General features: G+C 46.2%; 1 protein-coding gene across 5 annotated transcripts in view; it reads left to right on the plus strand.

Moving 5' to 3' along the window:
- zc3h12aa (zinc finger CCCH-type containing 12Aa) overlaps positions 1-24,737 on the plus strand; it is a 155,398-nt gene that overhangs the window by 107,399 nt on the left and 23,262 nt on the right. For all 5 annotated transcript variants that reach the window (XM_088387972.1, XM_088387971.1, XM_088387969.1 and 2 more), the window contains one exon: positions 15,759-15,870. The gene's annotated coding sequence lies outside the window, so the exon portion shown is untranslated. The remainder of the gene's footprint in view (positions 1-15,758; positions 15,871-24,737) is intronic.

Raw genomic sequence — 24,737 nt, forward strand, 5'->3', positions numbered from 1 at the left:
CTGGTGGCATCCTGTAAAGGTCCTATGGGAAATAATGTGATTGAGAGCGCCCGCTTTACTTATCTGCGTCGGCAATGTGGAGGAGCGACCTGACGAGAATCTCAATTTTCATTCCACGCGTCGTTTAAAGAAGCGCAGCGATGCTTTCATATCTCCTTCCCTGAAGTTGTTTTAAGTCGCCTCAATAGAAGATGATGATGAACTCATTTGACTAGAACATTTTCCGCTAGTTCTTTCAAACGTATTGCGGTATGTGAAGGTGATTTGCTCGTGTTGAATAATTTAACACGTGAATGTAGTGGTGGTGGTGTAGTGGTTGTCGCTAGCATCATGGAGTTAGCTTTCGTTGGATTCCAATTCCGATGAAATCTTTGTACTCATTTTGTGGTGTCGTTTATTTTCTGCAAAGTTGTCTTTGCTTCCCTTATTCTTCTAACATTAGAGTTTCAATTCTTCGAGCACACATGAAAGTGTTTGACCAGTGGGAGGTTGCAAAGGTCTAATTAGCCACTGTCTGTCAGCCCTAGCTAGCTGATGTGTACAAGGCCAGAGGAGCTCGTGTACCGGCCAGTCGGTTGGCCGGCGCGCCATATTAAACTGTCAAAGGCAAGCACGGCGGCGGCGGCGGCGGCTTCCTGCCTGCCCGCCTCCGTCCGTCTGTCCCCACGGGAGAGCTTTGGACGAGCGAATACAGCAATTATCCACGGAGGCTGCAAAGTGAAAGGTGAAAGGATTTGTACTTACCAGCTGCCGAGTGCTTAATGACAATACAATATGGCGGCATTACGGCCATTAGAAGGCCGGCCAGGGGATTTGTGTAGACTCACTGTGATTGCAATCAGCACTTTTGTCAAACTGGCACATATTGGGAAAAGTCTTACAAGGCGTGGTTGATTATTATTATTATTTTTTCACCTGCCATTCAGTTTATATATGATATAGTTCATATATCTATATACTTTATGATTGCTATACTTGATGAAACAGGGCAGATGTTGCCTTGTGCTCATCGTTTATTTTGGTTTGTTTGCACTACATGGTCTGAACCTTAGCCTTGGAGATGATCTCCAACAGAGGCCCACGGAACGATTGTTCAATTCCTTTTCCCCAGGCACGGGAGAGCAAAAGTCGACGCATAACGGCGCGTTTGACTCGGACTTACGGTATCGCCGGCCGACGGGGCCAGAGTTCACCGCACGGTAGCCGCACGGAGATAAATGTTCTTTGCTGGGGATTGGCGTGGGAGAGGTCGATGTAGGAACAAACCGACGACTCGACTTTGCCATCTCGTAAATCCGGAGCCGGCGTATCATTTAATTAAGGCGCTCGCTTCTATTCCGTCGGAGTTTACAAGCCCTGAGAGAAGCATTTAATCACAGTGCTTATTACGGCGAACCTTTTGACACGCCGCACTGACACGTCTGCGAACCCTGAAATCGTCGGGAGAAGACGGCAATCAAAAGCCAGCTACCCAGGCAGTAATTAATAGTGGATTACCTGACAGATCGAGCGACTTCACACAATGCGCTCGGCTTTCAAGTCGACGCAGCTGCATGTGGCTCAGGTGATGAGGACTTTTCAAGACTTGATATTTTTATTTGTGCCACTGCCATGATATTCTATTCTAGGTTGGCCTTATTTTGACTGGGGAATTGACAATCCTGCAAAAATATAAGCACCAAGTGACGGATGGAATGTTGTTGGTCCCACCCATCGAGCGGAAAATTACACAAGCAAGCAGTTCTTTTCCAGTTCATGTCCTTTTTCTGACAAAGACTTCTAGTGAGACCGTATTGCTTGTTTTACTTTTTTAGTGCTTGTTTTGCTTTTTATTGCTTTTCTTTCTATTGATTAATAGTCATGAAAATCAAATCTAATCCAAATCTATAAAATATACATAATCCTATCAACAAAAGAATCGTAGAAAAAGGTTTGAATTTGGAATAAAAGACAGTTGGGGAATAATTCATGGCAGTGGTATAAGATCACCTCTCTCAGGAAAAAGATAATAAACGTTCACTCGACCGAAACGACACGGACATTCCGCACACGCTTTCCAGGAGGAAACGTGACCGAGCCTCGTTCGTGTCGTCCTCTCCGACCGAGGTCGGCGTCTGCCGTAGTGATGTGAAAGTAATCGGTGAGGATTTGGAGCAACGGCGCGATTATATGACTCTACTCTTATCGATTTTTAAGCGCCACGGGCTATGTTCGACAAAGACGTGGCGTGGCGCTCCAGATTAACTTCCTGCCAAAATGCAGCGGCGAAAAATGCCTTGAGAATGTTTCGGGGTTAACGTTCGACCTCACTTGCTTCTTTAAATGCGCACCGACTGGATTTGTTTTATTTTCTTTCTTACCATCTCAATTTAAATGCAGGAATCGGAAGTTGAGCTGTTTTTTTTTTCCCCAATGTCTTATCCTGATCTCGGGTTTGGATCGCTGCACACACGCCGGTGCATTTACAGCCCCGCTCGCAACCCCCGAATCTAAAATATTGATTTGAAATTTCCTTACCTTCACCCTCCAGGCCACGGTAGGAAATGTCAGTTTCATCAACCCTCATTACACAAATGTCAAGGCGTAAACCCAAGTTGTGTACGGTAAACTCTCAACGGGTCTCAAAGTCGGGCCCCGGGCTTCACATTGTGCCCTCCGCATTTTTTGAAAACAGCCTGCCAAAGCAAATCTGATATGAAATCCATGCCGCCGCTGTCATGATCATATTCCTTGACAACTGTCGTGTTTTATACTGTTGGACGTTGCTCGTGTTGGTTGTGATTGGTTGTGTCAACAACGCTAAGGAGAAACATGATGGCAGCACTTCCCCTCCGATGACACGTCTGTGGAGGTATGCTCCACCCTCGTTGTACTTGATGGCTTAGCGTGACTTGCCCGGCCGGCCAAGAGTCGCTCCCGTCTGAAGATTACCTTCATGCAAACGGGCCGCCGGTCTCATCAATGTGACCGCGATCATCTTGGCTTCGGCGGGAATATGCTGATGGCCAGATCCTTGCCCTTGCACTTTTAATCTCGACGGACAGACCACGTTCAAGTGATGAAATGAAAACGAGGTGCACTTTGGAGTCAGCCAGTCTGCACTCGGTTCCAAATTCTGCCACTTGAGTGACCGCTGAAGTCCCATTCTTGGTTTGTTGATCCTTTTGCGTGTGTCGTCTTGCCTACGACATAATGATTAGTTGTCGATTACGTGGAACGAAAATGCGTAGCGCTCGGCAGCTCGCTCCTGTTTTGGCGGGCCGTTATCTCTTTATTCCAGAGCTGCTGTTCTCTCACGGAAGTAAACGGGTTTCCGACAAGCGCTCGTAATGAAAATGGACTCGGAGCAGAGTTGTTTGCAATTCCTCCCCGAAAAATGATTTTGTAAAGATGGAAAATGTTATTGAATCCAGTGGAGTTAAATTATTGATTGCGTGACGAAGGAGTCTTATTGATTTTCTTCTCGTTGTTTTTGCCTCAGTCCCACTCCAAAAATATCATGCGGCGGCAACATTATCTAACTACAAGAAATTAAAAAGTGGTAATTAATCAAGGGAAATGCCTCGGGGCAACAAATCACATCTCCACGTTCAGAAACAAAACAAGAGCAATCTGTATTCTGTACTGAGCACTAAAAATGCGATGATGATGATGTTCCACACGCAGAGCGGAAATTGAAATCAAGAATCTTTGAATTATCTTTATTCAAAATATTAATTGTGGTTGTAAATAGCCTTTGTGTATCTAAAAGAAAATCTGTTAATAACAGCAACGTATTAAGCTTTAGTTTTGACAGCCAAGCTCTTTTTTTTTTTTTCTTCTTCTTCTTTAAATCTTGCGGCACTTTTAGCAGCATTAATATGACAGCTTTACTCAAGTGGCGTAATGCTATCAGGCAAAAAGGCAACATTCAGCCAAAGGGGGTTCGAGCCCTGCGCAATCAGTCCGAGCGAAACAATTACACAAATGACCTTTGAACACGTCAACGTTTTATTTACTTCATTAGATGAAGTGGTTCCTTTTTTGCCCGCCGCTTCTTTTCCAACCAGCTTTTACGGAAAAGAAAATGCGGGGAATCCAACCAATTAAAAAGACGTTTTCTGCCGTAAAGCTTGATGCCAGCTGGAGCTTTTAATTTTTCACGTTGTTTTCAATCCCCTAAAGATGGATTGCGGCCGTTTTGCAAGGAAACTGGCCGGTGTGGCAAAATGAGAGAAAACAGCGACATCTCCCTCAGGTCTCTAATCCTGAGATTACTGTTTGCTCCGCGGCCCGCCCGCCCGCCCGCCCGCCCGCCCGCCCGTCCGTCCGTCCGTCTGACTACACTCCAGGCGAGCCGCCTGCCTGCTCGCTTCACTTCTAATCTCCTCGGCCCCAGCTGTCCGCCAATTGATTCGAAGATTCTCGGAATCAATTACTCCCGTGTCCAAGGTCTCATTGCCTTGCGAGATACACTCGCACACGCTCGGAAAGGGAGAGAAGGAGCGCCGACGAGCCCGTTGGCCGACAACCTCTGCCATCTCGGTCTTGAACCGGACCTCGTGCTTGGTAACTGCTCTCAAATTAGTTTGGATCTGGCTTCCATCCAATACAGAAACCATTCCCACATCCGCTACCGGTGGAAATTGCAACTCTCCCTTCCAACCGAGCGCTTGTTGATTTGACCTCTCTTCCATCCTTTGACCGCTTGTACCCACCCAGGCACGGGGGGAACATCCGTACTCCTCACAGGGAGGGCTGGAGGTGGAATTGAACTCGCAACCTCTGAACCGTGAGGCCGATGTGCTATTTTGGGTCTGAAAGGCCTCGAGCCAAATTCTGCACTGAATTGAAAAAGCCAGAAGGCAAAATTCAGTGGGATTCCATCCCCAAGCATATGTGTCTGTGGTGACTTCCCACCATGGCATCCTTAACGTATGTGTAGAAATCATCAGGTTGTTCTGCCGGCCACACGTGCAGCAACCTGTACATGTATGAATAATTCATGCCAGCCAGCTGGAAATAAGAAGAGCAGCGCTCGCCTTCAATTGAGTTCATCATTTATTTATTGTCTTTCACCAAGTCATGAAAAAGCCTCATGGAGCGAGGAGAAAAAACGAAAAACTCTGCACAAATGTTTCATGACGTGGAGCAAAAGGGAAGCGATGGACTCCTTCGCTGCGAGAAGTTTATAAGATGAACTTCTTTCGCCCCTCAGCTGTAATTAACGCCTCCTCCTCCTCCCCGTTCGGCTTGCCAGGACGAAAAGGCGCAAATCCAGGAAAACTGCCGCTGACAGTTTTTTAATTTGCTCTCCCGGAGACGACGACGTTTGGAATGGCTCCGAGGTTCCGTTTGCGGCTGCAAAAATAATAGCCCTTTATTGCCAATTAAACTAATGAGCACTAAAATAGCCTCAAGTGCCTTACTTGACAGAGCTGCTTCCGGCCATAAAGTGCAAAAATAAGAACAATCGGCGAGGAACCAATGTCCAAGTAATTAAAGGTCAACTCGGTAGGAGCCCAATGTCCGAAGCCGTGTCGGAGCCCGTCTCCAGGCTTCGGCTTCTTCGTTATTAATAATGCACAAGGCTTTTCTCCGAAGCTCCCAGACAGATGTGCATCGACGGAGCCCGAGGTTCCCCGCTGCTCGTCACCAGCCGGCTGTTATTTTCCCGGGCAGGTTGTATCGCTCGCTGTGTTCTATGAATTGTTTCGAGGTAGAGGGGGGGAGTAAAAAAAGGAAAAAAATCAACAACGCTAACCAACCTGTCACTTCCTGTGCCACTGCAGCGCTTCAGACAACAGAGGCAGGTGGCACGTCGGAGCGATACAAAACAAGAAGCATTCGTTCAGGATAGGATTGGTGATTTTTGGATGGTCACTAAGTGCTCAGGTTAGCGTTAAGGGCAGGTCGGGCTCAGGTTTATTGCTGGCTTGAAGGTTTGCTCAGGTTTCGGGACATAAGGTACAGGTTTGGAGTCTCCTTTGTGTGTATTGACAGATTGTTGTTTTCAAATTGCCGTCCGGTCAATACTTTGGCTGGGGCTCGGCACCCCCAACGTTAAGGCCGTGATCAGTTCAGCTCTTCGCCACCGCTACGATCCAACGGCAAATTATGGGTCATCACCGCCGGAGAACGCCGGTGAAGCAGCGCCCAATCGCTTGGCGATGGGAGGCTGCTGAAACTGAAGCGGAGCCTTTGTTGACGGAGCGAGGGGGTGGGAAATGAGTCGAGTGATGTCAAACGCCAAATACCGTAGCCGCTGACGCTCTACCGCAGGAGAGATTCTGTCGTTGCTATGATATCTTGCATCATGCGGATCGAAAAAAACAAATCATAGATCCTGACCTGACCTGACCTGACCTGACCTGACCTGACCTGGAGGTCATCTCCAGGAACAAGGCAAAAGGTCACGTGATCGTTTTGCTAGCCGCTTGCGGGATGGCAAACGTCACCAAATAGATACGGTTGCAATCAAGTCATTTTTGAAATAATACCGAGTGCGGTCGCTCGGTGGGTGCCGTGACTGGACGTCATGGAAGCAAATGAGAACTCCGCCATTGAGCTCACATGTACGTATCAAGAGCTCCGTTGAGTGCACTCGCATGGCTGAACAAGTAGAAATTCCATTAGGCTCAACATTTAACACATTTAATCTTTAATGAGACACGGTTCATCACGCCCCGCTCAGAATGGTCCGCTCGCCTGTGAACAATTTCCAAAGCCCCGGCCGGCGCCAGACGAGTCTTATCGGCAAAGACAGATGGCGAGCGTCGATAGTCAACAGACACGGCGATAACGGATTTGGGATTTATCTACAAACGCTTTCACAACACGGGCCGGCGGACTGTATCTTCAAAGGGAGAAAAGGGCGCAGAGATGGGTGGATGGATGGATGGATGGATGCATGCCGCAGATTGAGAGACAGAGGTGGCGCGATGGAGATTTTAGTCAAGCATCCCTTCAATAATTGGCGCCACAACCAGATGAGGGTCATGCCAGTCCTGGCTCACCATTGACCTTTGCTAACACCCCACGCCCACTGAGTTACTGTTGCCAACAGGACGTTTGGACTAAAATTGTCCATTTTTTGTGCATTTGTGCTTGAAAGGGGACAAAATAAGAATTTCAAGGCTCCATCTATCCGAGAAATGGCGCACAAGTATCTGTAACAGGCTGGTGTCAAAGCCAGCACATGACAAATATCTTGAAAAGGTATGGTTTCAGCCGGATGAATGATTGGTATCGTAAGCGTGGTATTTTTCTTTCTCGCTTGCGTGACTGCCGCTCAGTTAGTAAAAGATCAAACTGTGTTCTTGTGAAGTTGCGATTTGCTCTATTTGTTCTACGCTCACCTGCTCAACGGCATTTCCGTGGCGGCCGACATCACGTCGTAGCCGTTCAGCTGAGTCCACTTGACGTGCCCGCCGACTTCAGCAAAACAGCTTTAACGGCAGCGGCCCTCCGCCCGCCTTGGTTAATGTCAACCGACGTTGTCTCTCAGCGCCGCCCTGAGCGCACCGCACCGCGCATGTCAACAGTGGCGTTTAAACGCTCGCTGGGCTTTATTGTACTGATGCTTGCATGACTCGCTGAGCGCATACGTTCGTTCGTGAAGGACGCGTGTCTGATAGCTTTGAAAATGTTGACCTTTATCTGGGTCTGAATACGTGCCGCACATGTTTTTTGATGAACATTATATGTATATTCCGGCTTCCTGTTCTCCCGACCAATTGACAGTCAATGCCCTCAAATCCACGTTTGACGCTCGTGAAACCAACGGAAAGATGATTAAATGAAATGATTTTACTGTACTACGTAAAGCACCTCTAGAACAAAGAAGTAAAATGGAGAAGAGTACAACAATTATCTCTAACAAACTCAAGAGAAATGCTTCAAATGAAGGACGGTGGAGACGTTCGCTGATGTCAAACAAGCCTCGTGTAAATTGCTTGGCTGTAAGCTAAGAGGTGACTGCGACTGACGAGGAAGTCGCCCAAAAGTCCTCCAAAGTTCCGGCCACGTGCGTACGTCATTGCGGTGGAGGCCCGACCGTCGGAGGAGGCGGCGGCGGCGGGGGCAACGTGCTGACCATCCCTCGCTGTCACCAACAATCAGTGTCTGGAAAGTTAATGGTGAACACAAAACCTATTTAAAAGCTACATTTGCCACTTGGCTGATTCCATTACATTGTGTAATTTCCAGGTGTCACATTTCCCCTCAACACGTCTGTCTTAATACTCTCCCGAGCGCGGTCTGATTAGTCAGCCTCGGCTGGTTTGCCCCCCCCACCACCAGATCCGCTCCAGACAATCCTCCCCCCGCCCTTCCTCCCAACTATTCTTTTACACCAAGTGAAAAAACATCCTTGTTTTTTGATTTATTTCATTTTTAAATTTGTATTTCTTTATATATTCATTCATTCATTCTTGGGGGAGTGTTCAGCACAACCCGAGGTGGAAACGAATGTTGAAGAGAATGTCTCTGGAGCTATCGGGTCATTTCAAATAGGAGAAGTGTGTTTCGTATCTTTTAAAGCCGGTTGCAAAACACACTCACACACACACACACACACACACACACACACTTCCACCGTTGATGTTGCACAGACTCGGGATGGTGGTCAGCCTCTCAGCGAGTTAATCAATGCCGGTTGAAGATGCAATCTGCGTGCCGCTTGATTTGCAAGCTGCCTGTTTTTTTTTTCCTTGGCTGAAATCCATCAACACGTTTCTCTTTTGGTTTGCCTGCCTTATATTCACATTTACAACAAAGAGCTGACTTTTATGAAGGCCTTTCTTTCTCAAGGTGAAGTCGTCCGGTGTTACTTCCGGGGAAAATGAAGCCATTTGTAATGCCGGATCGCTCCGGCCCAGCTCCCTTTCACTGCGTTTAATTACACGCGCTAGCCTGAAGTTATGCCATCTATCAAAGTGTCGATACGTACAAGTGAGGGGAAAATAGGGACCTAATTGATTCGGAGAAGGCTGATCATTGCTATTGAGCTAACATGGATGGCCCTGGGAGCCACTCATAACCGCTATTTTAGATTTCGTTCGGACGATCAGTAAATTTCAGCTGAATTCGACACTTTTCCACAACAAAAATTTGTCTTCTTGACTTTTTTCTGGAAAAAAAAATATTTATAAGTATATAGTATATGCATAGCGATATACGTCGTATAAATGATAGCAATGTCATTAATAGAATATAAAAAACGAGTGTCAACGTTTCAAATGTTTTTCTTCCGCTAAAAATGAATTGATTCTCATCACAATTGGAGTTTTTGTTCCCCTGACGCTCGCCTTTTTAAATTCATGTGCCTACTGTGAGCATGAAAATGATGACAATGACTGGGTGATCTTAAAAGCTAACGTGAAAGCCCACAGCTGTTTCCTTATTTTCTAGTGCAGCTGATTACAAATTACAGTTCAACTGTGCTGATTTGCAGTCGGGGTCCTCCTACCTAGCGGACGGACGGACGGAGTCAGTCGCTGCTAAATGGAGCACTGTCGACAGAGTATATTAAAAGCATCCAAAGGCCTTCTAATGATCTGCTCTCCATCAGCGTGCAGCTTGCCAGGAAATCGTCGCGTCTTTTAATGAATGTTTCCCAAAGTAACAATCAATTCGGCCGTATGTTAAAGGAATTAAATCTGTCCCCTGGAAATGTACTCATCCGGTGGGCGGACGTGCTAATTGTCAGCATTAGCGACAGACCGTTTGCGTGTTCAAAAGGGAGAGAGCCACAAAAACAGCACAGCGAGGCCCGCCATTTTTCCCCCCGGGTCAAAGCGGGCGTGAGGGGGGCCGAGGCGGCCATTCGTCACGTGAGCTGCGAGCTATTTTCTGTCCGCCGACTGACTGACTGACTGACTCCGGGCCATCCTTCAGGAATTGGTCATTTATCAAACCGGGCGAAATCACCTCCGGCGGGAAGGCGGAGGGAGGATGAAGTCCGACACCTCCGGGTTAGCCGGGAGAGGAAGAAGATGGGGCGATTGATTCCCAGCATCATCGGAACACTTGGGTTTATAATTCTGATTTGATGCCTGTAAACAATTTGATCATCTATTTACGTAGCATTTCAGCCCAAATTGCATTGAATTCCCCCATGCGCAAAATCATGGCAGTTGAACCGTCCAGGAAAAATGTTTTCAGTCATTTGGAGCCAAATCCATTTTTACTTCAAAACACGGTCAGTGCAAAAATAAATCTGAACTTTTACATGAGTGACGTAAACAGGTTTTCGTTTATTGATCCCGTTCTTCTACTCGGCTCAAAGGGATGACATTTTATATCATAAATAAATCACATATAAAACGAATATATGCTATAAATATAACAATATGTACTAAATATACATAAAAATAAGAAATGATTTATATAATACAATATTGGAAAATACTATATATCCTTGCTTGTTCTTTCACCACTAATCACCGAACCTTTAAAAAGGTCGAGTCGGACGGAGCACCAGCTGAAATGATCCAAAGCCTTTTTTATTTTCACAATCATGACAATGACTGTTTCTTTATCAGCGCTTCTTGAATATCCTTAATTACTTTTAACCTCATGTCCACATGCTTCCCATGTGGGATAGAACATGGAATGTTTTAATTGGCCGTGTTAAGACTCATGTATGTGTCTGCACATCTCCCCAGCTCGACACACATACGCACGTTCCAACAGGATTAGTAATGAATGCCTACAGGGAGTGCATGAATATGCATGTGCGGGCGGGCGGGCAGGCGTGCAGGCGTGCTCACTTGGCATGCACTTGTTGCAGCTTCAAATAGTAGGAACAGCCATGTTAATATTTGCATTAGTCGGAGGCCTTCAGGGACCGTGAAACATATTCGGAGCGCCCCCCCGCCCGGCCTCGCCCCGCCCCGCCCCGTGCCCGGCACGCAAATGGGAAGGCGAGGGTATGGTGCCATGCCAAATCAATAATTAAATGCAAGTACAAATTGGATGATGGTATTGCCAATAGTTTACTGGAAAGACCTTTAATTAGAGAGAGGCCAGGTTCGACTGAGTGGGCAGCAAGATGGATCGCTATTCAAAGAAGAAAATAACAACACGCTTTGTTCTTTGCGGGGAGGTTGTAGTCGGGAACGGCGGTGTAAAATGCGAAATAACAAAAAGCGACTTATGGAATGATAGCTATTTTTCCACATATCTTATCATTATTATTTGTATTATTTTTTATTCCATTCCAATTTCAACATACTCCACACTTTCACAACACTTAAAGCATTATTTTTTATGGTTTTTACGATGATATTATTTTGTTTTGTTCCATATACTGAAAGTTTTTGCGCAAGTCAACATTTTCCTTTAAAACCAATTCCCCCATTCATTTTCAACGAGACAGTCCAGATGAGGCGCTGGTTCCGTTCCCAGCTGAGGCAGTTTTCACCATTTCTTTTTCATCTAATACTGCGTTTAGCTTTTCGCTTCTGAATAATTGGGGCGCTATTTGAAGAAATATGAGTCACCTTCCAAAATCTTTGAGCCAATAAGCCTTCAACCTAAATGTCGCCGTGACTCACTCGATCCACTCGTGTTGCATTAAGTGCAAATGGTCCGCCTCCCATGAACACCCTTTTGCACCCTCAAGTGCCAAACACAGCTGCCCGAACCCGCCTGCTCTTTCCTTCTTTTCTTTCCCTGCTGCCTTTGACTTGGAGTCGCCATGATGTGCATCTTTTCACCCAAGCAACACCTGACACATGGCTAGGACATGGCACCTTCAAGCAATTTTTAGCACACTCGCCCATTTTTGGGGCTCGATTTAGAAACGACCGGACGATACAGAATCGAGTCGGACTTTGGCGTTATTGTTGCAAAGGCGTTAAATAGATTGTAAATGCTGATCGTAATTACTGGCAAAAATTCATTTGGGTGACACGGAGACCCAGAGTGTAGAGTGGTCCTTTACTCCTCGCCAAGCGCACAGTCGAGGTAAGCATTAGTGCCCTTACCTGGGTTCCCTTGACAGTTGCTATGACAACAGCCAGCGCTTGATCCGCCGCCGCCGCCGCCGCTGCCATCCCTGCACCGAATGGCACTTGAGTGACCAATTTCAAATGCACGTTAAAACGCACCCGTCGCAATGAGGGTTGAAAATGATGGGGGGGGGGCAATATGAGTCTTCAATTGTTGTTGTTGGCAGTGATGTCTGAATTGCAATTTTCATGTAATGCGGTCCCGATAGTAGACAGGCCTTCAAAAGCCGATTTATTCGACATGCTTGAGTAAAGATGTCAAATTTGTGTATCAATTACGAAAATGGTCTTACATGTGTAGGGAAAGACTGAGTGTTTTTCCTTCCATTGCCGTGTTTACGTTCCAAACTACGTTCCTCAAATTGACACTCAAACTAATGTGTGGCACGATCTAGTGGTCGACATGGGAGTTACACCCCCAAGAGTTAGACCCCCCCAAAATAGCTGGGTGAAGTGTTGTTGGAGTAATAAATATTGCGGTATATCCCTCCAACTTCAATCTTCAACCTAATCCCTGTGTGATTCATGTTATCTTAATGTGCGGTTAGCGTCGTGCAGCCTCAGCAGCATGTAACATTTATTCATCTCCCCCTCCTTGACAAGCTGCCGTAGTGATGATGAAGAGCGTTTGCTGCTGATGCTGAGCTTTCTTCGTTGCGCTCGACAGGAAGCCCGTCACACTTTCCTCAGATGCCTTCACCGCAAGCAGCTACTGTGATGGCCAAAGCGTTAAGCTCGATACTTTTGTATAACTATCGTACTTTCTTCATATACTTCATAAACAATTGCAACATTTCGCTCAGAGGAAAACAGCTTTCAAATGGCCTTTGCTATGGATGGATGGATGGATGGATGGATGGATGGATGGATGGATGGATGGATGGATGGATGGATGGATGGAGGGAGGGAGGGAGGGAGGGAGGGAGGGAGGGAGGGAGGGAGGGAGGGAGGGAGGGAGGGAGGGAGGGAGGGAGGGATGGATGGATGGAGGCTGAAAAGAAGGGGACCAAGTACGGAGCCCAGGGGGACGCCTTCAGATCAATTTGCTGTCGTTGAGGAAAGAATCATCTCAAAATGACAGTCAGTTGTTTTGGGATGATAGTTTGTAGCAGTTGCGGGCTGGATGTGGTCTTGAATATTAGCAGGAAATTCATCCCTCAGCCTTGCGGGCTTTACTGTTCAAAATGTCTCGACACGTGTCTCTCTCGGGATACACGAAAAGTCCTGTTCGTCCCTGTTGCTCTAACAGGCGGAACATCTCATATTTTAGTCCGCCGACCACAGATTTTTCACTTCCCATGTCTAAGCACAGATGTGTTGGCCCCGAGCGGGAAAGCGGGATGCGCTAATCGGCTGTGACAGGGCCTTTTCCCTACCTGCCTTGGGGCCGCTTAGTCATGTGCGCTTGGAGTCAAGCTCGCCTCTCTCAGACCGGGCCAATGGAGTGCAGAGTCTGTCAGTGGCTCTCGTCCATATAAGCGGCGCTCCAGTCAGCTGTCAATCTGGAAGCTGGCCGTGCCGAGGAACGCCACTGACTGCTGGTGCTCCTGGGCCTTGGCCGCTCTATACGTTCCTCCCTCCCTCCCTCCCTCGATCTGTTCTTCCGCCATGTGTCGGCAGAACGGGCCATCGCCCGTCCACGGCCGATCGCATGTGACAGTATGAGGGCCGCGGAGCTTTGCGGGGGGGGGGGGTTGGGGCGTAAACAACCTCCGACAGCAACAGTATACTCGGCCGTGTAAAAGTGCTGCTATTTATATCAGCCATATACCCCCCCCCCACACACACACACACACACCGAGCCTCACTACTTAACATACCAATCAGTGGCGAGCGATAACAATCACAATATATGATATGAATATATCTAATATTTGTGGTTGTCATTTTCGTAGGTCACACAATATTTCAACTGGGGTGTGTAGAATTTTATATATATGCTCCAGATTTTTTGTTTTAAATTGTTTGTACAAGTACAATAAAAGAAGTTGCTAATATTCAGACACAAGATGGTGGATTAAGAATTGAACTTGTTTTCCTCTCGTTGACGTTGAAGAGAATACGACATTAAGATGTTCCCGACAATAAACATAAACTTGATGAACTTGTACGGCGCGCCATGTTTAATGGCTCCTGCTTTGTTAGACATTTTGGACTGTCACCTCCCCGCCCCTCCCTCCTCCTTTCATGCCACTCTTCAAATCAAATAATATTGAGAATAATAACTACAAATGGAGCGAGGCTTGTCGCACACAATGAAAGCATTGCCAAAAAGTTTTGTTTGTTTTTTTTCATGTTGACTTCAAACACACACACAAACCGGAGAAGAATTAACTTTAAATGAGTCAAGCAGTTGTTGTCGTTTTATTTATTTATCGTATATAGCAGTTGGCCTCATTGTTAATGACTCAGAGTTGTCAGAGACATCAGAAGATTTCGCTTCCTCGTGGCAAAAGGCGAGAGACAAAGTCAACATTCACGGAGTGGTGCTCTTCTTTAATTTCTTTAAAGCCCAAACCTAAAGCGAGAACAGTGAACAGATGAAGTCTCTGCGAGATTTCTTTTTTCGCCGACGTGTGCATGTGTGTTTTGAATTATAAGTGGCGGAAAAAACAACAACAAAAATGTGAAACTTATATTAAATATATGATGTATCGATATGAAACCATGAGCTCCAACACAACAAATAATAGTGCTCCGTTTTGGTCAACATTGTCGGCGAGGAATTCATTTAGCAACAAGCCAAATCTCTGGATGACGCACTGCAGACTCCATAATAAATTCAGCGTGTTGTGAAATCATTCTGAAGGCGGAATTTTTGATAAGGCTGGGAAAAAAAACACTGGAAAAATAAACAACTAACCAGTGGAAGTTTTGGCAAGCAGATGTGAACTTTGGGCCATCTCTTTTTTCTGGGGGGGAGGCGGGAGGGGGCGTGGTTACGGTAATATTTTAACCTTAGCAAAAATGTTGCTCATTGTTCCCAACCTGGTAAAAGCAGATGTAAAATCCACAAAGACTCTAAATGATGAATTGATTATCAAAATATTTGACTACTTCAGTAATGGATTACTCGATGGATCATTGCACCTGTCCACTTTGCGGGGGGAAAAAAGCAAAACAGCGCCATCTGCTGGGCCACTGTCACCGTCCATTGGAGCGGAACTGTGCTTGCAGGTCGAGTGTTGTTCTTGTCATCCCGGCAACAATTAGGCAGTGACCGGCGGCCCCTCCTGTAAAAGCGAGAGAGAGCGAGAGCCTCCTCATTGGAATGCCAGCGAGGTCGCTAGGCGTCGAGAAGTCGCCAAAGTGTAGCGGGAGAGGCGGAGGGAACATCCAGATAAAGTCGACACTTCTTTCGCAGCTTTGCCTCTCATCCCACTCGGAGATGGGCACGAGAACAGGCGTCGCGGTCGGGCGAAGACCTAATAAGCAAAGGCCTTATGAATTATTGATTAGCGCAAGCTCAACAGCTGCTTTCAAGAGACATATTTTCTAGCAGGGTTCACTTGAGTCCCTCCCAAAAACACATTAGAAGAAGAAGAAAAAAAATGTATGCCAGGCTGAGATAGTAGCAATTAAGCGTCTGCAGGGGGTCCTCCAGCCCTTTGCCAGCTTTCTGGTGAAAAATAATCACGAGCCCGAAACGTTCAACGTACAGTGAGCTCCATTATGCATTGCCACACAAAGGGAAATGTACGGTGGTCCTAGAGGGACAAAAAAGAAGAAAAAAAAATCCATTTTCTACTGCTTATTCTTTTCAAGGTTATGGGAAGGCTGGAGGCAATCCCGGAGGAAAAGAAAAAGATTGGCCATGAGCATACAGTAGCTGTATCGAGGGAATGGAAGGATTCTGTCAGCTGATGCAATGTGGAGGGTGAGTCAGTTCACTTTTTAAAAATTTCCTGATGAAATTTGGACTTTTGTTCCAAACAAGACATGTACTAAAAGAATTTCTTTTGAAAAAAAAGACCCAAATCAAATGTTTTTGGAAAAGATTTTGTTTCAATAACATTCTTAATTGATGGCCGTACTGCAGTACAAGCAGATTCTTTTTTATCTTTGTAAAAAATTCATTTGACCTCTACTGTGATTTGATAATGGCTCTTTGTAGCCCATTTCAGGTAAGTTTATTCTGTCCGAACTGCACTCTTATTTCAAATAATGTTCAGGCTCGTGAGATTTTTTCATTTGTGAGCCTCATCCTCCTTCATATGGTACTGCACTCCCACTATCCTAGCCAATCCATTATTGTGAAAACTCTTCTGCTTTCCCCCCATGAACTTCTATTCTCCTTTTGATTTGACTTTGTGATAAAAAGTCTATTTTCCGACCGGCGCTGGATGGAATTTGACGGCTGTCCACGAACGGTCGGTCGGTCGGCTGATGCGCTATTGATGCGCTCACCTCCGGGCGAAGTTCTTCACTTTGAGATATGGCCGCGTGTATAGTATCCATTCCAAAAGCTGCCATGCGAATCTTTCGCTCATGCAGCCGGCCGGCCGGCCGGGTCACGGGGGCCGCCAGATAAGCAGAGCTATATTGAAATATTCAGCAGCAGACAGAAACCAGAGCTGAGTGTTAATGCGGGATGGACAATGGCGGCTGCCAGGGGGAAGCGGGGGAATAAAACATAACATGGGAAAAGACCATGCTGATGACAGGCTTAACGAATCAACTGAATGCTTCCCGCGACGCGTCCTCGTTAGCTAGCCGCCATGCGAGGCCCCCTCCTGGCCGCGCGGACTTCCTCCAATTCGTCACTTCGCATCAGTGCGCCAGATCGTTATCGCTTGTTTCCACTGGGCCAGACTGCGGCGCGAAAGCCGCAGGTGATACCATCGGTTGGGATTGGACCAACCAACAGCGCGAGCGACCCCATCTTGATTTGTGTGCGAATGTGAACATTGTGGGCACCTTCAAACAAACTAAATCTATTCATTGCTAGCTTGACTTACAATTTGAAATTGTTTGGTGATCAAGCTCATAACTCAATTGACTTGCCCGATGAAAGGATTTAAAGTCATTATCAGTCTATCACTATCTGGATAGCTGGATTGCTAGCGAGCTAGGGTCTAGCTACGTATCTATCGATCTCCATATGTCTCTATATCAATCTATATGGAAAGCTATCTAGCGAGCTAGCTCGCGAGTTTTAATTAGCTAGTAGCTCTATCTCGCTACCTATCGGTTTGTGGGGATATCTTCGAAAAAAGCATCAAAGTAGTAAATCCGGAAGCCCGACCTTTCTCGCAGCAATCTGAGCATCATACTACAACTCAAACGGTCGATTCCCGCGGACATTAAACGGCACAGCAACTTCTAATCACTCGCCGTTGTCTCTACGATACTCCGGTGCGAGCAAGTGCATTTTTATTCAAATGACATCATCTCATCCATGCAGGCAGGCAGGCAAAACATCCATCTTCAAGCGCGCTAGCGTGTATTGTTGCTCGTTTGAAGGCCTTTTTTTTACCGCTCGTCAGCCAGCCCCGCTTGGCAGTGTGCATTAGACATTAAAAGCTGGCCTTATCTAAAATAGGCCTCAGAGCCGTTCTGTTTTTACTCGAACTCGTTATTTATTTTTTTATTTTCTAAACGGGAGAGCTGGTGCTACCGTAGTCCTTTTGTTGCCTGATGGTTTTCGGCTCCACGCTGCATTAGCTCTGAGGAGCTCAGGACTTCAGAGGACCTTCTTGAAGCCTCGACATCAACCATGCGGAAAGTAACAGAGGCGGAGTTGCACAAGTCCCCGGGGGATTCGGCCTGTTTGGAGGAGAACAAAAATAAGTGGGAAAAGCTACCGCTAACTTAGCGAGAAGTCGAGCGAGAGCCCTGCTGTGCGTGCGCCGATAGACCACCCGCTTGGAAATGGCAATTGATCACCACCAATTTTGTCAATCGATGACTTATTTGACATGCAAGTTTTTGGGGAGCAATTTTTCCTTCTTTCCATCTCACCTTCCATTCTCCTACCCTCTTCCCTTACATCAAAAGCACAAATTGGTGTGATTTTCAGCACATAATTGAAAATTGATTGAAGGAAAAAAAAACGACCCACAATCGGGTGACTTGTGCGAATAAGCCGTGGATTACTGTCGTTTTGACTGGATTAGACCCGGCAGAATCCTCGATGGACGCTGCAATTACCTTCCCCGCATGCTCTAGCTCGCCTTCAATATGAAATATGTATGGAAAAGGGGACTGAGCCTGCCCAGCCCAAATTCAAAGGCAGGGAGGAGAATGCGAAGGGGTCAAAGGGTGAGAGAAGCATGGCAGGGGGAACCACGCTGAGGGGGATAAACGTGAAGGTCAGCCAAAACAACTGCTCAGACGTCACTTTGCGGCGTTTCCTCTCCGACACCAGCAGCAGCAGCAACAATCCTCGTCCGCGCGGCCGATAATGAGCAACTCGAGACGTCACGTTGGAGTTAATGATGCGTACGGCAGGGAGGCTCCAGGTGGATGCGGAGCGCCGACAACGCCCTCCTCGGTGAACCGTAATGGGCCCAAACAAAAGGGTCAGTCAGCCAAATGAAGAGTGATAATTAAAAAGAATTTGGTTGTCGCATATTATGAATACAAAATATAAATTGTGCTGACTTAGCAGCATCATTACGTACCATCAGCTCAAAAATGTATTATCCCAAGCGCGACTTGAGGGGCTTTGGAGCAAATGAATTAAAAGCTCATGAAGTATTCTCGGAGTCGGAATGAAACAAATCGGAGGATACATTTTTGTATGATAAATATTGTGTTATCTTGGAGCGCATGTTGTCAAACTGTCACCGTCACAGAAAGCACAGGTGAAGATATGTCAACTGGAAAGTGGGCTTTCTTATTTTCAACCAAAATTGACTGAAAGGCACAATTGGCTTTGGCAGGGGGAAATGTTGTTGGCTTTTATTTCTTCACTTCTAACAATGGAGGCAAGAATTGACTACAATTCAGACAAATGATCAGCAAAAACATGTCACTTTATTTGATTGTATTTTGGCACACATTCACTGCAGTGTGCCAGCCATTTTTGTTAGCATCAAGACTCGGATTTAAGGTCTTTTTTTTTCAAGACACAAAGAATTCTCATGAGAATTCACTGGCTGATAAAACCGATTGAATCAAGAAATAGATCGTCAATGGCAATGCTCTTTTTGACAGCAACACACTGTTTCCTCTAATGGAAAGCGAGCCTCCCTATCTTTGACAAGCCGACCGATGAAGATTGCTTCTCCTCCCTCCCGCTGCCTGCGGCGCTTTAATATTAGTTTATTGAAAGCCGCGGGGGATTACCTCAACACCTCGTGCCGGCCAACTCCTGGTCCAGTAAGGTGTCCGTCCCGTGCTAGTAAAATATTCATCTGCGGCTCCAACCGTAAGTACTTGCGTTGGTGACCTTTGGCACTAAGGCTCGTGAAAGGAAGCTTCCGGGAGAAACAATGAAGATCAAAATGGAAGCAGCGGGCACGTCCAAACGAGATGTTTGGCCCCAGCTTACCCTTGAAAACAAAACGAGGACAACAGGCAACAACAGGCAACAACAGGCAAAAGCCCATATGGCCAATTAAACGCCACATTGCACCGTACTTAATTGCCACTTGACACGCGTGTTAGCGTGCCTGGCTGTTTACGCTGCATAAATACAAAGGTGTCCGCCGCCCACACGGTGGCGAGCCTTTTGAAAAAGACAAACATTTGCTGATTTGACTTCAAAGTCCTACGTGGGGGCCATCTCGTGAATTAGAGCGCGGCAGAGGAGGGCAACGACGAGGCTAATGAAAGCGTCGATGTCATCTGAGGTGAATAGTGCGTCGTGGACAGCTCCTTGGATGTGACAGCGGAGGGACGTCGCTGAAGCAAATCTTTCGGGACAAAGGCCTTTTACCTGTTCATCATCTCCCCAATGTGCTTTGACGCCGCGGCTGAGCTGGTTTGGCGTGCGGCAGTAACGCTGCACGTAGAAAGACACGTGCGCTTCTGTTTGGCGTGGCTGTAAAGAAAGTTTGCGTTTTGATTTTGCTTGGCCGGGCGGGGTCCAATATTTAACTCGGGATGAGCAAGTACAAAAAGTGACAAATCTGATGTCATCAAATCTCTTGTGGGAGTAGTTTTGGTCCAATTTTTTGGTGATTTGTGTCAATTCTTGTCAAGATCTTGTCAATTCCTAGAGTTACCGGTAACAGGGTGAATCCTCTCACTGGTAGCGGTCTGGTAACATTGAATATCCCTATCTCCAAGCACTAAAAGCCCGCCCCCGGAGAGCCAAACGCTCATCTCTCCGTAATTCTATACGAGGCAATAAATATGATGAAACAGACGATGGCGCTAATATGCAATATTGCTGCTCGGTCAGGCACGCCAAAGCGGCGGTAATTGCCCTAAATGAAACGAGCGCCGTTAACCGATAGCGCCTCTCGCCTGACCTCGCCGTGGAAAAGTGCCAGCGTGACTCCTCGCTATTGATTCAGTCTCTGCTTTTATTATCCCCGACTACATTAGTTTGGTATTCCATCATTCATATTCATGCCCGAGTTAGCGCTTACCGTATGCCCCGTAATCGTGTCGGAATCGTTTCGGGTGTCAGCTAAATTAAATTCTGCTGGAGACGTTCCCGTCAATCGCTTTTAAGGAAGTTTAGCCAAAGTTTAGCATTTCGGGCCTAACGCTCGCATCCCGACGCAAGCGTGAAGATTTCACCCTTCGTCTTGCTTTTGCTCGTCGGTCGTAAAAAACAACAACAAAAAAAAGTGTGCCGGATTTCTTGGTGGGGGTTGGCGACCTTTCTCAAGGACACCTAATTAGTTTGGGAGCAGGACGGAGGGAGCGGGAGATTACGGGTGGGCTCTCGCACCCCGCCAAGTTGAATGTGGCGACCTTCTGCTTGTGGCTTTCGCTAACCTCCGGGCGACAGTCAGCCCCTCATCTCATGTGGCAACCAATGAGACGTAAGGACAATCCTCTTCTAACCGCCGTAATCTGCCCTGTTGTTTCTCATTTATTATTCTCTATCGATTTTCATCATTAAGCACCCCCAACGCTCACCATGAATCATTCACACGCCAGCTGGCGTCGGTTGCAAGGCCCAGATCGATTCCGGGACCCCCGAGCGACGGAGCTCCTTTTATTTTGGCCGTAATGCATTACATATGCGCATGCTAATGTTTATGATTGTGACTGCGTATAATAATGAATAGAACAATAAAATAGATCAACAAAAAAAGGATCATCGACCAAAAAGATGTATGCAACAATAAATATATGTTGTAAAAAAATATATAAATATAAATACAATCATGGTTGAAGTAAGAACAGGATGATAAACAACCAAAAAAGATGACGAGAAAAAATATGTATGCAACGCAGCACGTCGACTTTTCACCATATTTCGGTGCCAGTTGCGACGATGAACTGGCGCTTGACTTTTCGGAATGCTTGGACAATGTTGACGGCGCGGCGCGCTGGTCGCTAAGCGGCTGCGCTTTTTTGCTTTTACTGCTCACTTGGCTCACATTTGATCAGCTTTCAGAGTGGCAGTCCAATTAATTTTTTTTCCCACAAACTTTTTGGTCTGACCACCAGATGCCCTCAAACTTTGTGTAGACCTTTTGGAGTCATTCGGTCCATCTGTCCAAACTGTCTGCTCGCGGAACATGGCCTCCTTATTTTTTCGACCGCTGTTGTTTCCAATTAAATTCACAGCTTAGTTTGAGCTCCCTTATGAACTGACGTGATGACAATTTGGACGCTTCGACGTTCCGATAAGACGCCGCACGAGCTGTGTTTTGTGTCCACTTGAAAATGAGCATGGAGAATGGTTTGGTTTGAGCTGCTAATGCGCCGACCGTCAGACGGGAGGGAGCATTAGGTCCAAATTGCTTTTGTTTTAGCGCCTAGCATCTGTTGCTGCTGGTAATTGTGCATGGATAACTTTGACTGCTTCATCCCCCAGTTTTCCTACACGCTCACATCAGTGAGATTTGAAAAAAAGCAAATTAGGATATTATGCTAAAAGCGTGGGTTGTTTAAATAACAAGTAGCGAGCGGCTCCGAGCTGTTTATTGCCACTCCCGGTCGAAGTTAACTGTCTAAATAAATACGTATCAAACAAAGCGACTCGCGCATTGTGTATTTCAAACAACCACACAGCTTTGCCTCAAGTCTGCAAACAATACCAAATGCCTTTGACAACCCTGAAGAGCACCACTCAAATTGTGCACTTAACCTTTGTATGTACAGTAAAGAAATATGACAATACACACATGCTTACATTCTTTATCCTCAGCAAAGAACGACTGGTTCACTGCACTTTACGAGGGAGATGGAACTGGCTCCGTGCATATGCTGCCCCTATGTGGTCAAACCTTTCTTACCGATTGGAGCAGCACAAAGTGGATGAACTTATTCACCGCCACCGCCAGCTGTGTTCAAATGAATCCTTAACGTCTATCGCCGTATAATAGGAGTGAATGAGTTCCATTTCAGTGTTACCCTAAGACGTATCTTAAGTCATCATCCTAAAATAATAACACCCTCAAAATGCATCATCAGTATCATCAACCAAGTTTCTCATTTCCTCTGGCCAGACTAGCTTGTGATCTCTATCTAGTACTTTGATTAATAACTCGGAGGATTTCAAAAGTGATAAATGATGCCTTGATGGGCCGAGCTTGTTTAGAAAAAAAATGTTACTTTGACAAACTTACTAACCAAAGAATCTTTAACATGCCATCGGCCTCGCGGCTTCCTCTACAACGCGGGTCGCCGAGGGTCGATACGGTGGAACAAACAACCTTTTCATGCTCGCTTTTTCACCTCCTGGCGATTCGCAGTCATCAATTAACCTACAGGCGATGTTTGTGGACGTGGGAGGAAGCCAAAGAATCCAGCAGCGGCCTACGCACGCACGCACGGAGCGGAGCGGAGCGGAGCGGAGCGGAGCGGAGCGGAGCGGAGCGGAGCGGTCGGACCCGGCCGGGTTCACGAGGTGGCGCCCAGTCAAGAGTGTTAATGCGATAACGTCGAGTTATTATCTGCAGCGTATTTGGAGATTTGAAATGCTGCTCAGCGCTCGACACGCTTAGAGGAGATGACTGCATTTTGAAGGGTACTATTTTCCCAACGGTATTTGAGGGGTGGCGGATTATAAACATGATTTGTTTACTACTACTAGTGCAGGTTTTTTTAATATTGGAAACAAAAAAAATATATTTTTTATGCATTTGACCGGGCGTCCGTTTTTCGCTATTACGCAATCGTTTTGAATGTTAGGGTGCATTACCAGCGTTCACCACATGATAGCAGACACCGATTCGTTGCACTTGCATTGCGTCTCATTCTACGTGAGTGAGGTCAATGATTTTGACGTGGATTTGAAATGACACAGGCCAAACGATTTCAATTTTTCTTTTTTTTTTAATGCACAAAACGAGTTCTTACGTTAAAGGTGCCCTCCTTGCCGACTTCTGCCTAGCCACAAGATGACAAAGCGGAGCATTTCTTTTCCACCAAGCATGCCATATACTGTATGTCTGCTGTCCGATTGTTGCTGTGGAAAAAAAGTTGTCCAGGCGTCTGCTAGTTGTTGTACGTACATCGTGTAGATTGTCTAACTACTGGAAACCAAAATGAATTCGAGGATGGTTTCCGAAGCCAGTGTTTTAGAAAGCCGCCTTTGTGCGACTTGTTGTTGTTGTTGTTGTTTTTGTCATATTGTTGTCTTATTGTGTCCACTTGCGCATCATCTCCATTTCAATGGGTCAGCGCTTATCTCAGTCCTACCGGGCGTCTCCGAGCGGAGCGGAAGGAAATGGAGCTATACAGCGCGTCTATCTCCTATTTGTGAATGTTCCACTTGGCAGAACTTTAATTCCCCAGCTCCATCTGTTATTTATCGCTTACATAATTCAATTTGCTGCACCCGCTTCCATAGTTACTGTTGCCCTGTCTGTCAAGCTCACGCCTTTTGCTTTCTGAAATATTTGGCATTCTGTTGTCTCGTACCAACACTTGTTATTCTCCGCAGCGCTCAAGAGGCGGACCTGGCAATAATGGAGCCAAAGGAAAAATGTGAACTTTTTTTTTCCCCCCACACTACATGACTCAAATTTGATTTGTTTTTCTAAGACTGGCTGACGCACAATCCAAAAAAAGAGACTTTTTGAATCCAGTTTTGAGTTGACTCCTATTCCAATGGCATTATTTAAACGGGTGTTTACGCAGCATCCACGTGACCCGCTCCCCCTCGAAATTGGTTGCAGCACTGCACTGATGAGATGACAATAGGCAGAAAAGGAAGGCATTAGCGCAAATGAGACCGCAATTATCTTGTTAAGAGTACTTACACCTGGTGATTTCAGCAAGAAATTGAGGGCATGACGGAGTTTGGACACGCGTGCGGGCGCTCAATTACGAGCGGAGCGTTAGGCCCATCCGTGTTACTTGCAATTACCCTCGCATTATCATGCTTTTTCTTTTTTTTTCTTTTTTGCCAAGGAGACGTGATTGTCTGTGTTTGATTTAGTTCATTATTTTTTGGGCTTTATACTTGGTTTTTATGACATCTTTTTCTGATATTTATTTTGTTAAGTAAAAAAAATGTTATGTGAGGCTCTTCGAGTAGAAACACAACATTCTGACTAATATTGCATTTGTGAGATTTGAACGAAGCAGTCAAATTCACCCGTCAGTCAACAGCAAGTGACAAAATGGCCGCCTGATGAGCTGGATTCAAAAAAGTATTTTTTGTTT

Source organism: Syngnathus floridae, chromosome 10, assembly GCF_059516105.1.
Source record: "Syngnathus floridae isolate MCC-2025c chromosome 10, RoL_Sflo_1.0, whole genome shotgun sequence".
Lineage (NCBI taxonomy): Eukaryota > Metazoa > Chordata > Actinopteri > Syngnathiformes > Syngnathidae > Syngnathus > Syngnathus floridae.